This window comes from Pseudorca crassidens, chromosome 1 (genome assembly GCF_039906515.1).
Source record: "Pseudorca crassidens isolate mPseCra1 chromosome 1, mPseCra1.hap1, whole genome shotgun sequence".
In the NCBI taxonomy this organism is placed as follows: Eukaryota; Metazoa; Chordata; class Mammalia; order Artiodactyla; family Delphinidae; genus Pseudorca; species Pseudorca crassidens.
In genome coordinates, this window is record NC_090296.1 from 87,663,326 (window position 1) to 87,680,818 (window position 17,493).

General features: G+C 37.4%; 1 protein-coding gene and 1 non-coding gene across 4 annotated transcripts in view; one reads left to right on the plus strand and one right to left on the minus strand.

Moving 5' to 3' along the window:
- The window catches only part of FRMD5 (FERM domain containing 5), a 341,523-nt gene that overhangs the window by 301,260 nt on the left and 22,770 nt on the right, over window positions 1–17,493 (minus strand). The gene's annotated exons all lie outside the window — the stretch shown is intronic.
- Window positions 3,677–3,749, plus strand: TRNAG-UCC (transfer RNA glycine (anticodon UCC)). The gene has a single exon. It is a non-coding gene; the product is annotated as a tRNA-Gly (tRNA).

Genomic DNA, 17,493 nt, shown 5'->3' on the forward strand with positions numbered 1-17,493 from the left:
AGACTGAAAGACAAAAGAATAAAGAAAATTTGGAGGCTAAACGTGAGCGATCGGGATGAGTCTGGAATGCCTCAGGTTTCTGACTGGAACAAGGAGGCAGATGATGATGCCATTCACCCAGAGAGCAAAAGCAGGTGGACTGGGGAGCACAGTAACTTCTGCTGTGATCTTCCAAGTCTGAACCCTTGTGAATAAAGGATGAAGACCAGCAGTTAGAGGAATTGCAGGATTTCTTAAGTAGGTCTGTGGACTTTTGCAACAAAGCCCAGCTCTGTGGAGGAAGCCACTTTTCCCCACCTCCGAAAAGAACATGCAATTCTCTGGCACACCAGAATTAAGGGATTTGATAGACTCATGCTGAATAGAGGCAGCTTCTCTGTCAAGGCCGTGAGGTTCTCAGCAGTACCTTCAGTGAGGCTCATCAAGGGTAGCATCTATCAACAAGGGTGAGCCAAAGACGAATCATATGGCACATTTAGGACTCTCAGAAATAACTGGGAGCTATTACAGGATAGACCAGAATCTGACAGGTTGGTAAGAAGGAAAGGGCAAGATGGGTTATTATCATTGGGAGAACATAAAAAGGACCTGTTTCATTCTTCCAGGCTACTGAGGCCTGGAGCTTACCAGTTAATACACATTTTAGAAAAGTGATACCATGTTACTCACTAACCCATCTGTTGACCACTCTTGGACATTCAGCAACACGGTGAGCATCTATGTCATAACATTCTTCCATAACTTCATACTTAAGGCTAAATAGTATCTGAGAATATATCATGATTTATTCAATCAGTCCCCTATTGTTGGACATTTAAGTTTGAATGGAGCTTTTCAAACTATTAAATATTAAATCCATCATCACCAATTAAGCACATTTTCATGACAACTAGGAATATCTAAGCATTTTGTTTGAAGATTCTTTGTCCATAAAATTCTCTTTGGATTTTTGTTTAAAAAAAAAAACAACTTGTAAAAAAAAAACCCTATATAACCAGCTAAAAGAATACAAAGCAATTTACCAGCCCTGATTTTATAAGAAGAAAGTAAATTGCTCACTTGTGGAGGGGGTGTTAATTTTATCAAGCCACTAGCGTACCATATTGCACAATGGAAGAGGCAGGTAATTTGCTAAAGGACACCCTGGTGGCACAAAAGAATAAATACATCTCTAGTAAGTAAACCATGTGCTCTTTGTCAGCAGGATCAAATGTATTGTTTTTTATCTCCTTTACCATCCCATGGATACTTATTGGTCCCTTCCTGAGTTGGCAACACATGTAGGCAAAGACGCCTCTACCTGTGCCCATGCTATTCCTTCTACCTGTAATGTCCCACGGCTCCCCCAATTTCTTTTCTTTTCTTTTTTTTAATTTATTTTTGGCTGCGTTGGGTCTTCATTGCTGCACCTGTGCTTTCTCTAGTTGCCGCGAGTGGGGACTACTCTTCGTTGTGGTGCGTGGGCTTCTCATTGCGGTGGCTTCTCTCGTTGCAGAGCACAGGCTCTAGGCCCACGGGCTTCAGTAGTTGTGGCACGCAGGCTCAGTAGTTGTGGCTCGCGGGCTCTAGAGCGCAGGCTCAGTAGTTGTGGTGCACGGGCTTAGTTGCTCCGCGGCATGTGGGATCTTCCCAGACCAGGGCTTTAACCCCTGTCCCCTGCATTGGCAGGCAGATTCTTAACCACTGTGCCACCAGGGAAGCCCTCCCCCAATTTCTGTGCCCAAACAGCTCCTACTTATTATTCAAGACAGTTCAACTGTTACTTCCTCTAGAAAGTCTACCCTGACCACTCTCATGCTGAGCCAAGTGTCCCAAAGTATCCTGTCTATACCTCTGAATACTTAGCACAGTTTATTATGGCGATTTGATATTCACTCACCTAATCATAAGCCTGTTTAGGCTAAGACCTTGGCTTTCACTGTAACACCCTCAGGGTCTAGCACATTGCTTCGTTAAATGTTGCCAAAAAACATGTTAGGACTTAAAGAGCACCACAAAGTCTCACCTGCATATCAATACTCTTACCCACCAGTAATGCTTTCTATTGAGAGTAACTGAGCAACATGCCTAGCTAAAAAGGTTATGTACAGTTTTCTAATAAAATAAAACACAATAATTTTGCAATGCATAATCATTGCTGTGATGCATGGTAATTAAGCAAACAATAAGTGATTGTATAACTTACTACCACTGGTAATTTCCAGGAAGGCACTGGGATGGCATACGGTGATCAACTTCTTTCTCCATCAGAGATGGGACTGATCTTAACTAGTTCTGCTTCTATTTAAATGTCCCAAACTCCAAAACTGCCCTCTACTCCACCATACCTTCCCCTCCTTCTACACACTCTCCACTACAATGATTATTTTCTCTGGAAGTGGGATTCAGCTGAGAGACTGCTTTCTGTGACTTTGTAATGAACTGTCACCTTTAGGAGCCTCACGTTCTGCCATTCCTTCCTGGAATTTTTAGGTAGAGACACTTTCTTAAAGGGTTATAAGAAACTCAGACTCCTCTTTTCCTTCCCTACTTGAAGTGTCTTTTTTCAGTAAACAGGTGCAATAGGTTGAGTGGTATGAATGAAGAAAACCTGTCCTGCCTCAAAATCTCTCCCTTAGATTACAAAGCATTTCCATCATTTACACCTTCATTTAAGTTAACAAATAAACACATATACACACACCTCCTGCCACCAAAAGCAAACAAACTAAGCAAAATAGGTTTATTGGTCACTTAGGTGGTTGAAAGAAGCTGACAATTAATCATACTGGAGGAGAGTTTCGAGGGAAAGTGAGGAAGAGGAGGAGCAGTGAGAACTCTTTTTTTTTTACATCTTTATTGGAGTATAGTTGCTTTACAATGGTGTGTTAGTTTCTGCTTTATAACAAAGTGAATCAGTTATACATATACATATGTTCCCATATCTCTTCTCTCTTGCATCTCCCTCCCTCCCACCCTCCCTATCCCACCCCTCCAGGCGGTCACAAACCACCGAGCTGATCTCCCTGTGCTATGCAGCTGCTTCCCACTATCTACCTTAAGTTTGGTAGTGTATGTATGTCCATGCCTCTCTCTCACTTTGTCACAGCTCACCCTTCCCCCTCCCCATATCCTCAAGTCCATTCTCTAGTAGGTCCGTGTCTTTATTCCTGTCTTACCCCTAGGTTCTTCATGACATTCTTTTTCTTAAATTCCATATATATGTGTTAGCATACGGTATTTGTTTTTCTCTTTCTGACTTACTTCACTCTGTATGACAGACTCTAGATCTATCCACCTCATTACAAATAGCCCAATTTCGTTTCTTTTTATGGCTGAGTAACATTCCATTGTATATATGTGCCACATCTTCTTTATCCATTCATCTGATGATGGGCACTTAGGTTGTTTCCATCTCCAGGCTATTGTAAATAGAGCTGCAATGAACATTTTGGTACATGACTCTTTTTGAATTATGGTTTTCTCAGGGTATATGCACAGTAGTGAGATTGCGGGGTCATATGAAACTCTTGTAATGAGGCGGCAAGAGAGCGCTGGCGATGAGAGAATAAGGGATGACAACAGAAAGAGGAAGGAAACTGTGTGGAGCCCAAAGATTCACTTCGAATTTCAGTCTACAGCTGCCCAAGCATCCCTCCTTTCTTTCCCTCTTTTCTAAAAGCCAACTTCCAGGAATTCCCTGGTGGTCCAGTGGTTAGGACTCTGCACTTCCACTGCAGGGGGCACAGGTTCGATCCCTGGTTGGGGAGCTAAGATCCCACATGCCGCATGGCACGGCCAAAAAAAAAAAAAAAAACCAGAAAGAAAATGGGGACAATACCACCTGCTCTCAGACCAAGAGAAGTTAGGTGATTGCCCAGGAATACATTAACATTACCTCATCAGTCTAAGAGATGCACTTAAAATACAAGTCCAAAGTTCAATCTTCTTCACCATGATTGAAATATTTCAGATTGAAAGTAAATTCTGGTACACAAATGTTCATAGCAGAACATAATAGCCAAAAAGTGGAAACGATCCAGTGTCTGCCAAACGATGAGTAGATGAACAAGATGTAGTATATCCATACAATGGAATATTATTCAGCAATAAAAAGGAATGAAGTACAACAATGTGAATGTACCTAATGCCACAGAACTGTACACTTAAAAATTGTGAATATGATAAAATTTGTATTTTTTATGTTTTACCACAATTTTTTTTTAAAGAAATGAAGTACTGATACAGGCTACAAGCAGGTGAACTTTGGAAACATTTTGCTAGTAAAAGAAGTCATTCACAAAAGGCCACATACTACATGATTCCATTTGTATGAAATTTCCCAAACAGGCAAACTCATAGAGATGGAAAGTAGATAAGTGGTTGCCAGGAGCTGGTGATAGGAGGGAATGGGGAGTAACTGCTAATAGGTAAAGGGTTTCTTTTGGGGGTGGTGAAAATAAAAATATAAAGTGGAAATAGACACACAACTTTGTGAATATTCTAAAAACCAGTGAACTGTACTCTGTAAAAGGGTGAATTGTATGGTAACTAAATTATGTCTTTTATATTTCACTTTTTAAAAGGCAAATGCTAGTAAACAAAGTGTGCTGATATATATCTGGGACATTTAAGAACATTTAGAAAGTCAGGATTAAGGTAAGACCTCAGAAAGTGCATAAATGATCTATTTGTATATGGGAAAACAGCAATAAGTTACAAAGCACAAACACGACCAACATCATGAAACTAACAACAAACACATTGTTCAGAAAAAAAGTAGGATTGCCAAGATGCTAACTAAATCCACATGAAGTGAAACATCCAAGTGTTCATTCTTAACCAGATCTGAAAGAGAAGAAAGTGAATTTCTCATGAACAGAACTTTTGCAGGGTCTCACGTTAGGGTCAAAAGCTGCTGTCTCCCTCTCCTCTCCACTGTGCTAAGATTTTTAACAAGGCCTCTTCTCTTGTTGCATGGGGTGAATGTGCAGCTGATTAGAGGCCCTGAAGGTTGCCTAGTCAAGTGCCTCCACTTCATGTCATAAGAGCCAAATTAAATGTCGACAGACATCATTATCCATTTTTAACCCCACATTCTCTATCTCTGCCTTTCTTCCAGCAAGAAGTCTTTCAAATCTGCATGCTCCATTTTATGCTGCTCCTTAACCTGGGCACCGTCTCTTAGGAAAGCAAGACAAGAGGCTTCTCTATCTCCTGCTCCTCACTATCCTCTCTACCTTTCATTTCTACAGCCTCACTTCCTTCCACACAATGTCTACCCACCCCCATCATGTTTTCTTTGGTTTCCCGGAACATCCTTCCTTACTAGTGCATGTATGTGGTGGTCATCTTAGCAGATTGCGAGAAGACAAGTCCAAGATTTTTCTCATTTCATCGTCTGATATAATAGTCTACTAATGCACTTCCAAATGATGATCTAGCCTGAGATTCCAGCACTTGATCATGGTACACTCTCTTTGTGTACTGATTATTTTTGTATCTTTAAGCACACTTTTTTGGTTATAGAAAAATATACTTTTTCTAACTTTTATGGATTTGTTTAACAACATTTACTGACTACTCACCATGTTTGAAGCACATATTATTGGTCATTCTTTGCAGATTCAGAATTATTCTTTAAACTAAAATCAGCCTACATTATTGAAAAAGCAAGAAATAAGTGCTGGTGAGGATGTGGAGAAAAAGGAATGTCCCTTCATGCACTGTTGGTGGGAATGTAAACTGAAGTAGCCACTATGGAAAACAATATGGAGACTCCACAAAACATTAAGAACAGAATTACCATATGACCCAGCTATTCCACTTCTGGATATTTATCTGAAGAATACAAAAAAATATTCAAAAATATGCACCCCTATGTTCATGGCAGCATTATTTACAATAGCCAAGATATGGAAACAACCATATGAATGGATAAATTTATCCATTTATGATGGATAAATAAGATGTGGTATATATCAATGGAACATTACTCAGTCATAAAAAGGAACAAAACAGTTATTTGTAGTGAGGTGGATGGACCTAGAGACTGTCATACAGAGTGAAATAAGTCAGAAAGAGAAAAACAAATACCATATGCTAACACATATATATGGAATCTAAAAAAAAAAAATGGTCATGAAGAACCTAGGCGCAAGACGGGAATAAAGATGCAGACCTACTAGAGAATGGAGTTGAGGATACGGGGAGGGGGAAGGGTAAGCTGGGACAAAGTGAGAGAGTGGCATGGACATATATACACTACCAAACATAAAATAGATAGCTAGTGGGAAGCAGCCGCATAGCACAGGGAGATCACCTCGGTGCTTTGTGACCACCTAGAGGGGTGGGATAGGGAGGGTGGGAGGGAGGGAGATGCAAGAGGGAAGAGATATGGGAACATATGTATAACTGATTCACTTTGTTATAAAGCAGAAACTAACACACCATTGTAAAGCAATTTTACTCCAATAAAGATGTTAAAAAATAAAATAAAATAAAGATGTGGTATATATATACAGTAGAACACTACTCAGCCATAAAAAAGATAAAATCTTGCCACTTGTGACAATATGAATAAAGCTTGAGGGTATTATGCTGAGAGAAATCAGATGGAAAAATACAAATATCATGTGATTTCACTTGTACATGGAATATAAAAAACAAACAAATAAATGAAAATAAGTGAACAAACAAAAACAAACACATAGATACAGAGAACAGAGTATTGGTTACCAGAGGGGAAGGGAGGTTAGGAGGTGAGAGAAATGGGTAAAGGGGATCAACAGTATGGTGACAGATGGAAACTAAACTTTTGGTGGTAGGCACGCTGTAGTGTTGAAATATAATATTACAAACCAATGTTGCCTCAATAAATAAAATTTTAAAAGAAAAAAAGCAGCCTTAATAATGGAGAAAGGTATGCATGTGTATGGGAAATCCCTCTACCTTCCTCTCAATTTTGCTATAAATCTAAAACTGCTCTAAGAAAAAAAGAAAAGTCTTTCAAAAATTAGCCTAAAGATCAAAGATCATATATGAAACTCGACTGTGACAATCATAAACAGCATCATACAATAATAAAAATTAACAGAATGCTAGCCTATTCACTAGCAGGATAAGGGCTACAGAAAGTAAAGTTTAAAATTTAGTTCATATTTTGATGGATGCATAGAAATAATGGATTTTTCTGCCCAGCATAACTGCTTTCTAACTTTCTGGGTCTTGGTGGGAGATACTGTAGAAACTGAAAACATCAGACACTCACTTTCCTAGCCTTCCTTGCAGCTGGAATACAGCATATGACTCTGGCTTGGCCACCCAAACACTTCTACCCTGGACCTTGACTCTGAAGCTGTGACAGTGAAGAAGGAGGGACCAAAGAGAATACATGCTGGTGGCAGACACAGGCAGCTAAGACAGTTGCAGCACCAATATCAAGTGTACAGGGGCAGAAATGGCAGGAATGTGACGCTGGTACCTAGTTTCCGGTATCCTTGGTGACAGTGGGGCAAGTTGTGGCATCAGAGACAGAGACAGCAGTGTCTTTTCCAGACAGGCTCTACAGTGTTATTCTTGGTTCTGGGTGCTCTCTAGCTTCCCTTGCTGTTGTCCATTTTCCAAACCTGCTTTGTATCCTCCCTATAAGTTTTCTGAGCTGTGTAATGTCTTATCAATAAATTTCTCTTCTGTTAAAATCAGCCAAAGTCAGTTCTGTTGCTTGCAAGTAAGAACTTTGATACAATGGGCTAATGGCTGGCAGGTAGCAGATATTAATCTAATTCCCGTAAATTAATATTTGTTGAGGACCCTCTCGGTATACCTTACACTTTTTTGGTCAGATTTAGTGGAGTACAATACAATTTACAAAAAGTAAAATTCACCTTTTTTAAGTAATGTGCTTTGACAAATGTTACAATCATATAACCACTATCACAATGAACATACAGAATGTTTCCACCATCTAGAAAAGCTGCCTTGTACGTTTTTAGTCAATTCCTTCTCCCAGGCCCCAGCCCCTGATAATCACTGATGTGATTTCTGTCCCTATATTTTTGCTCTTTCCAGAATGTCGTATCATAGAATTATATAGTCCAAAACCTTTCGTGTCTGGCTTCTATTACTTAGCAAAACGCGTTTGAAATTCATCATGTTGTTGCATAAATCAATGGTTTGTTCCTTTCTATTGCTGAGTACTATTCCATTTTATGGCTGTTCCACAGTTTGGTTATCCATTCACCAGTTGATGGATATCTGAGCTCTCTCCTACAGCAACCTTTTTTGAAACATAGAAATTTATCAAATTAGTTATACTCTACCTTCTGGAAGCTTAAATGGCTGGAATCTTAGGACAAAACAGAGGAAATATGGTATTTTCTCTAGCATAAAACGTTTTATTTTTAAAACTGATATATGCTCAGATGTATATTTTTTCTTCAAATATCTCCTTTTGGCGCATTTATGAAAATAAAGACAGCATCCCTCCCAATTTCCAAGAAAATTATAAGAAAAGTTCTTCAGGGGAAAAAATTCAACAAATATATATATGTACATTTTTGTTTCTCCTATGCCTAGCAGTATCATTATAGCAGGATGCAATAAAAAGCAGAATGTTACTTCAGTAACACCTTCTCTCTTAAATTAACTAGGTTCCTAACTCGACAGCAATTCCAAGGCTGTTTTCATCTTGTGGTAATTCATCCTATAGGAGAAAAAGCATTCTCCTAATCTATTTTCATGACTCTCAAGTTTATGAACATATGGCCTAAGGCTGTTACAATCCATTTGACCCCTAAGTATTAAAACAGATACAGTTAATATACGTTTCAATATGTAGAAGAAATACTGGCTCAGAAAAAAAATCTTAACACTTCTATGTGAAACAAAGAATTCTAACCCTAATTCTGCTGATGCGGTTTGGACATAAACGCTGACCTCTCCACTTCTACTTCCCTCTGGTCATACTAAAAATAAGCATCCTTGTCAAGACTTGTCAAGATTCTAATATGTCTTGGAATGCTTTTTGAGATTTTCAAAATTATAGATTTGCTTAACCCTATTATTTTGTGGTCATTTTGCAAGCGTATTTCCCAAGCACATGGATTCCAGTCAAAGACATTGACCATAATTAAATGTAATTTAAGGTTAAAAATAATAAAATTAAAATCCCCAGGTAATCAGGGTACATATTTATACCCATACTAAGGAAAGTCAATTTATTTCACTTAAAATAACTAGTATTGGTGAAGTAATACTATTCTGGATAAATTATGGAGATATTATCCAATATGTATAAAATCAGGGAAAGCTAGATACTGCAGCATTCAATAAACCGCAGAAATGAGATCTTGAACTTGGTTATATCACACTTACTACTTGAGGCAGGAAATCTTCCTGCCATGTTACAATTCTACTGTAAAATGTAACATGTATTTGCTATATTTTGTTTTATATTTGTTATATGTGACTTATCAAAGGCCACCTTGACCTTTAACAAAACAAAGTAAACAAAGGAATTGAAATCCACTCTCTACCCCACAAGCTAACCATTTTTTATATAGTCTCAAACCTAATATTCAAGTTCCCCCTCATTTTCTTTACTTCTTAAAGAAAGAACTTGGGGAATTCAAAAGAGTAGAAAATAACAGGGTTTCATAATAGTAGCAACTGCAGCAATGTTAGTGATAGAAATCTTCAGCTGGATGGGAATAATTTCAACCTTCCAGCAACCTGGGGTACCCAACTCCAGCATGGCTCTGGAAATGAATGAAGATACTTCAAGAACTACCAAATTTGAGCAGAAATGAACAGATGAGATCTTATTTGCATCTACAGTTATAAACACAGCTAAGCTTTCTTGTCTTTACATCTTAAAATTTCACCACATTGCTATCTGTCCATCAAAATGAAATGGAACACTTGCTTCTTTCTAAAGTTAGAAGACAGTTTAAGCAAAGTAGAAAGTGAGTTGAAGATGAAAGGTAGATTGGGGTAGCTAATAATATAAAAACAAATTCTGAACGATGTCCAAAAGTTAAAGGACACTGACAAAAGCAGAGATGGTTTTATCAAAGATGATGGAGGAATCTACAAGTTTAACTTTTGATTCAATGATTAATTTTGTAGATTATAGTCATACTACACTTCCCTAAGAGAAGAATAACTTAAAATATTTATTTAAAATATTTTAAGAAATAAATTCTACGGGTGCTCCCAACCCAGAGTTCTCAGAACATTTAGGAATAAAGATGTCCATTAAAGCCACTACCAGTAAAGAGAATAATAGTGATAATCTATGAGGTATTTTCAATATTTCAAATAGCCCAGTGAAAATTCTATATTGACTCAAGATTTCTTTGTATTTGGCTATTCATAATGATCAGAAATTCTAGTTGGCATGTATATATGTCCTTCATTAATTAAAATGGGAAAATTTAATTATTAGTAAATATAGTTTAGTGGTTAAAAGTCTTTGAAAAGTAATCCATAGGAGGACAAATAATAATGGAGTTCTGTTTATCTGTCCTGATAGGGTACAACTTCTAAATCAAATAACCATCATAAAACTGAAGGGGAAAAAAGTCATATTTCTAATGTTTTAAATCCCTTCTGAACCTCCAAGCAGAGTGACCTGATAGTCAAAGATTTCAAAAAGGTTTAAATCATATCTGATACAGTTTGAGAGAAGCTCATGGAGTTAATATTACTTCCCTGAGTCTTCCTGGAAGACAAGGATATAAGATATAAAATTTAAATCCTCCATAATCACAACACCCAGAGATAATAACCATCAAAATTTTGATGTATAACCTTCTGTAATAGGCTGAATAATTGCCCCCAAAGATATCATTTCTAATCCCTGAAAATGTTACTTTATTTGGAAAAGGTCTTTATAAGATTGATTAAGTTAAACTAAATTCAGGAGATCATTTTGAATTATCCAGGTGGGCCCCAAATGCAATCACAAGTGTCTTTATACAACAGAGGCAAGAGAGGTTACACACAGAAGAGAAGGCAGCATAAATGAGACTGTAGTGATGCAGCCACAAGCTAAGGAATGCCTGCAGCCTCGAGAAGCTGGCAGAGGCAAGGAACAGATTCTCCCCTAGAGCCTCTGGAGGGAGATACAGCCTTGTCAACACCTTGATTTCAGCACAGTGATACTAATTTTGGACCTCTGGCCTCCAGAACTATGAGAGAATAAATGCTTGTTGTTTTAAACCACCAAGTTTGTGGTAACAACAGCAGTCACAGGAAATTAGTGTATCTTTTGATATTTTTCTATAGTTCAGATTATAATACACATTTAAATTTTTATAAAATTATCTTTCAAATTATCAGATCCTTGTATACATGATTAACTCTATTATTCTATCTTCTGACATACCATAATTTACTTAACCATTCTTCTATTTTATATATAAGTTTAATTTTTTCACTCTTATAAATAATGTTCTAATGAACACCTTAGTATAAATATTATTTTCCTGTATTTTTAATCATTTCCTTGGGAGAGTGACCTAGGAATAAACTTGCCAATCTTTTCAAAAAAGACTGCACCAATTTAAGCTTTTACTCAGTGTATTCTTACCATAATTGAGAATTATTTTTTAGTTTTTGCTAACTTAAATCATAATACCTGGCATCTCATTTTAATTTATAGTTTTTTGCTTATGAATGAAGGTGAAGTAAACATTTTTCACATGTTTATTAGCCAACTGTAATTCCCAACTGCACTGTCCACTTTGTGGCATTTTCCCCATTGAGCTATTGGGTTATTTTTTAGTGTTTATATGTGGAGTTTTTATTATTATTACTAAGGATATAAATCTTTTACCATATTAGCTACAAAGTTTTCTCCTGAATTTTTGCTTACCTTTTAGCTTTTGTTTTTGATGTCTCTGACATGAAGAAAATTTTAATTTTCATGTGATATATCTTTTGATCTCTTTCTTTTATCTTTTTCTTTGCAGTACGCGGGCCTCTCACTGCTGTGGCCTCTCCCATTGTGGAGCACAGGCTCCGGACGCACAGGCTCAGCGGCCATGGCTCACGGGCCCAGCCGCTCCGTGGCATGTGGATCCTCCCGGACTGGGGCACGAACCCGTGTTCCCTGCATCAGCAGGCGGACTCTCTACCACTGCGCCACCAGGGAAGCCCTGATCTCTTTCTTTTTTATTTCTTCCATTATCTTTATGCTTAGAAATCTCTCCCCATGCAAAGATTAAACAAATATTTCTAATTTCTTCTAGTGACTCCTATTACTGCTAATTTAGAAATTAAAGTTTTTCCAAAGTGAGAAATTGCTTTCTGAGTTTGCTTTTATCTAAACTCAGATATTTCTGAAAATCAATGAATCATTCCAACTGAAGCAAAGACCAAAGGTTTAATATCTTTCGGCATTTTTCAATCCAATTAACTCCTTAATTTGTAATTTTTTCCTAATAAATCTGTCTTTACCAATTGGACTTTTCAATATAATAATAAGTAGACAAACGGGCCGACAGGTTTCACTGCCAAGCAACTGGTATGGACTGCCTAGGTGCACTGGATTAAGAAAAATGCTCAGCAGAGAAGAGTATCTGCATTACTGACAATGGTCCAAGAAGGAGCGTACAGCAACAATGCTCTCTTCCCCAGACACCTGGATCCTGGTGGCCCTGACTTTCTTCTTCATTCTTCATCCTCTGTACTTGGCCTAGTGCCTAGCATATAAGAGATATTTATTGAGTATTTTATGGGTGACAATGATATCCATTCCAAGTCCTCTCTCTCTGAGGCATTCTAAGCACTTTAATGAGGCATAGTACTAATAAGATTTAACTTCAAATTTGTAGTTAAGTCACTGAAAGTCCATGTTCAACAAAGCAGAACACTGATCCTATTTATCCTCTGTTCTAAGAAATCTGATGCTAATATCAATTAACAGTTCAATCTTCTAATCAAGTAAAGTGACTAGAAACTCTATTGCCAATCAATAATAGATAAGCAACTCTTCATTAAAAAGGGGGAATAATTTACTTAACTACTAGGACAACTGTTAGAATAAATTAAATTGTTTGCACTGAGAAAGCACACCTCGTGCAGCAAGACAATGAATGCACTAAACAGAATTGACCATGACTTAGTTTATACAGCTGTTTAAACATAAGTCTCATGCTGAGTGATTTCTCAATTAAGAGGAAATTAATGTTATAATGCAATTAATATCTTTTTTTTAGTCTCTAAAACTTTGAAGTCCACACTGTGTATGAGGATCCTTCTGAGTTTAAAGTTCTTTCACACATAGAAGATCACTCATTTGATTAAGTTCTCACAAGGACTAGTGGGAAAAATCACATGCATACAGACTTGCTCACTGCCAAATTAAAAGGAATTTCAGAATTCTTGTGTTTGATTTTTGTGTGTTAGAGCCAGTTTTATTTTTGGTGGCAAACACAACGGAAATTATAATAGTAATGACGAGAACAGTTAATTTGGTGTAAAACCTGTTTTTTTAAAACAGCTCCACTATTTGAAAGTGAGCATAAACTGTATCTTTACTGCCCAATCAGAATCCAGGAATCAATTTAAATGTATATGGGAGTTAAGAGTTCAAATTGTAGGTGCAATTATATTTAGAGGCTGGGACAATGCAAAGAACTGGAATTTACTGATTTCCCCAAGATAGTTCATGTCTGATAATCCAGATTTTACATTTACTCCACCTCTACCCACCCTTTTTCTGATTCCCTCCTAGGTGCTGATCTTAATGCCCTAGTTCCTCTTCTGCCAAGCCGACTAAATAAGTGCTACTCCATCATACACTCACCTGCTGCTACAGGCCTCCTTTACTTCAAAGGTTTCTCCTCTCCCTGTTGTTCCTTGATCGATACCATTTCAGGATCTCCTAGGCTACTCCTCCCTATCACTTACTACTTCAAATTGCTCTATTTGATGTCTCCTGTGCTTCCATGTAATCATGGCCAGAGAACTCACGTGGAAAATGCATGAGCCCTGGATGAGGCAGCTTTCATTTTATTCAATAGAAATTGAGAAGTATAAAACATATGTACCTAATAAACCACTTACTTCTGTGTTACACTTGAACTTACTCTCTTCAACTCCAATTACTCCAGGCTTCCTGAAAGGCTTTAATCATTTCTTATACTCACCTTGCATGTACTCCTTCAGGACACTCTACATCCTTTGTCTTCCATCAAGAAAATATAAAATGGGGCTTCCCTGGTGGCGCAGTGGTTGAGAGTCCGCCTGCCGATACAGGGGACACGGGTTTGTGCCCCGGTCCGGGAAGATTCCATATGCCGCGGAAGGGCTGGTCCCGTGAGCCATGGCCGCTGAGCCTGTGCGTCCGGAGCCTGTGCTCCGCAACGGGAGAGGCCGCGGCAGTGAGAGGCCCGCGTACCACAAAAAAAATAAAATTAAATTAAAAAAAGAAAATATAAAATGGTCCCTTAGATTCTCCTCCATTCCTCCAGACCCTACAGGAAAATTACCTTTAACCAAATGATTCCTTTGGAACTAGAATCCCCCAAAAATATTTTGAGTAGAAAAGACCCCTTTTTTAAAAAATCCCTGAGACCTAAGATCATCATGTAGAAGGGGGAGTTGAGAGAAATGAAGTTCCTAAGAAAATAGAGTTGAAAGGAGGGAAAGGGGCTGGCAGAGAGCTGCTGAGAACAGTTATCCTGAAAATATTCAAGCACACATCTCCTCCAAGTAAATGTAGGTGTAATATGAAGGCACTCCAGGACCTGCTGTGTCAGATTTTATAGGGGTTTACTTGACAGCAGCAGATTTCTAGAGACCCTTGCTTGAGACAACTCATCAAAATATGTGAGTTCCAATACAACACAATGACAAAATGTGGAATTTTTTTAGCCAAAAATATGGTAACTATTTGTATATAATTTCTGATAATACCAAATTTAGACTATCTGAATATACTTTTTTTTTTTTTTTTTTTTGGTGGTACGCGGGCCTCTCACTGCTGCGGCCTCTCCCGTTGCGGAGCACAGGCTCCAGACGCGCAGGCTCAGCGGCCATGGCTCACGGGCCCAGCCGCTCCGCGGCATGTGGGATCTTCCCGGACCGGGATACGAACCCGTGTCCCCTGCATCGGCAGGCGGACTCTCAACCACTGCGCCACCAGTGAAGCCCTGAATATACTTTTTAAAAATATGGTAACTATAGCTATTTCCCTATTTATATATAGTACTAATACTCCTTTCATGTTATAGAAAAAAAATACTATCATTACTGAAACACATGCAGAGGTGGAATATAATATTCAGTCTTTTGCCTATTGCCTTGTATATAGCAGCTACAGGCCCTTTCATGCCTGGAGAGAATACAGGATTAGTGTATAAATTTTCCCTTCTGATTTTTAAATATTACTTTTGGAGGTTTTCTTCTCAAATACAGATTTCCCAAAACTTGCTTTTCCCACCATTTTTTAAGACTACCTAATTGTTCTCAGCTGTCTCTTTAAACATGGAAATAAATCTCCATTTTCCCAAGATTTTTCCCTTTCAGTAGAGTTGAGAGTCCTTACATTTACTGTCAGTCTCTTTTTGGCCCCCAAAGCATTTCGAGGCCCAGGACCTCTTGCAAACAAAGCAGGCTGTCTTTGACCCCTGTCAGCAACTTCCGATGGAGCTTATGCCCTTAGATAAACCACTGGCTTTTGTCTGCTATTCCAGAAAGAGTTATCTTACCTAGCTGGTTATACAACACCTTTACCATGAAAACTAGGTTGAGTTATGTATTACTTTACATATGATTTTTCATTTAACAACAGGATTTGCTACAGATTTTCATGAATAGTTCATTTAAAAACTCTTCCATTTACAATCAGTTTTTTTAGAAAGTCATCTATTCTGTGACTCAAGATATACCTATATTACTCTAGCTGATAATGCTTTAATTGATATATTCTATTTATGTTGCTATGTTAAAAACACACACACAACTATTAAAATCTACAGTACTCACAGCTTGGTCAGGAGATACATGCCTACAATCAGAAATGTTTAAGAGCCCACAAAGATGCCCTATAGCCCTAAGCAGAAGAACCTGCTCTTCTTAAAATACGTTAATGCACATTTTTTGTGTAAAACATCTAAACACAAAATACACTGTTATCACAAAATTGTGACACTTTTAGAATACAATTTAATGTATACATGAGTGAAAAATATGAAAGCTGCATTATAATTCCCGCCATAATTAAGTCTGATAAGTGATATTTTAGAGAAGTCATTCTACTGGCAGCCAAATTACTGATCAAGCTGTTCAAACTACCCGATTTTGCTGGTTATGAATTTCTCTGATCTACTTAGTATTCAACACTGTAAGCTTTTGGTTATAATTGCAAGGCTGTATTTAGGGACCCAGCATTTTTGTTTTTAATATACTATGGAGCATACAATAATGCACACTGAAAATGCTGGCCCTGTAGTATTTTTAGAAATTAGATTTCTCTAGGCCAAGATATGATTTTCCCCTACATATGAATGATTACAGCATATGCCAACCTTTGAATTCTCAATGAGGAATTCAACTGGCACAGGCACCTTCATCTACTCCATCCCAGGCTCTGTTTTCCCAACCCTCAGGAAAGACTGTCATGAACAAAATAACCCTAGAACATCATCACTGAAAAGAATATTCCTTAAATGACTATCTGTTGCCTTTTAACACAGTATCCCTATATATAATTTTTCTTTTTACTGAAATATAGTTGATTTACAATGTTGTGTTAGTTTCAGGTATACAGCAAAGTGATTCAGTTTCATGTACATCTATACTTTCTCAAACTCTTTTCCATTATAGCTTTTTACAAGATATTGAATATAGTTCCCTGTACTATAAAGTAGGTCCTTTTGGTTTATCTATTTTAAATATAGTAGTGTGTATCTGTTAATCTCAAACTTGTAACCTATATATCCTTTTTATTGAAGTACACAAATGGTGTTTTCTAAAATACAAAGTATAACGTAACCCAGTAGTAACTCTAAATAAACCATGAACACACTAGTATTTCTATTCCTTTGCTTTAATTCAGAATTAAATTCAGTGACTTTTTAAAAACTAGCCTCTAATTTTAAAAAATGAAATGTTTTGTTACTTTAAAAATATTACTCCAAATGATGAAGGCAAGCCTAACAAAAATCATAAATAAATCTCCTAACAATGAAACAGTATTTCATGCCAGATATGACTGTTCTCCAAGATATTCATTTGTATCAGTAATATTTAAAATATACAACTTTTTAAAAATTAACTTGAATAAAAAGAAATAAGACAGACAGTGGCCACTCAAAATGACTTTGAAAACCCTCTGGTAAAATTCTGTTCTCTTAACCAGGAAGAAAAAGAAACAACACTACAATTTACAACTTCATCAGCTTCAGATATCAGAAACGGAAAATACTTCCATTTCACCAACACAGAAGAAAGTTGTTTCCAGTGTCTACGGTTTCTGAAGACTGACAAAGACCCTTAACTCCA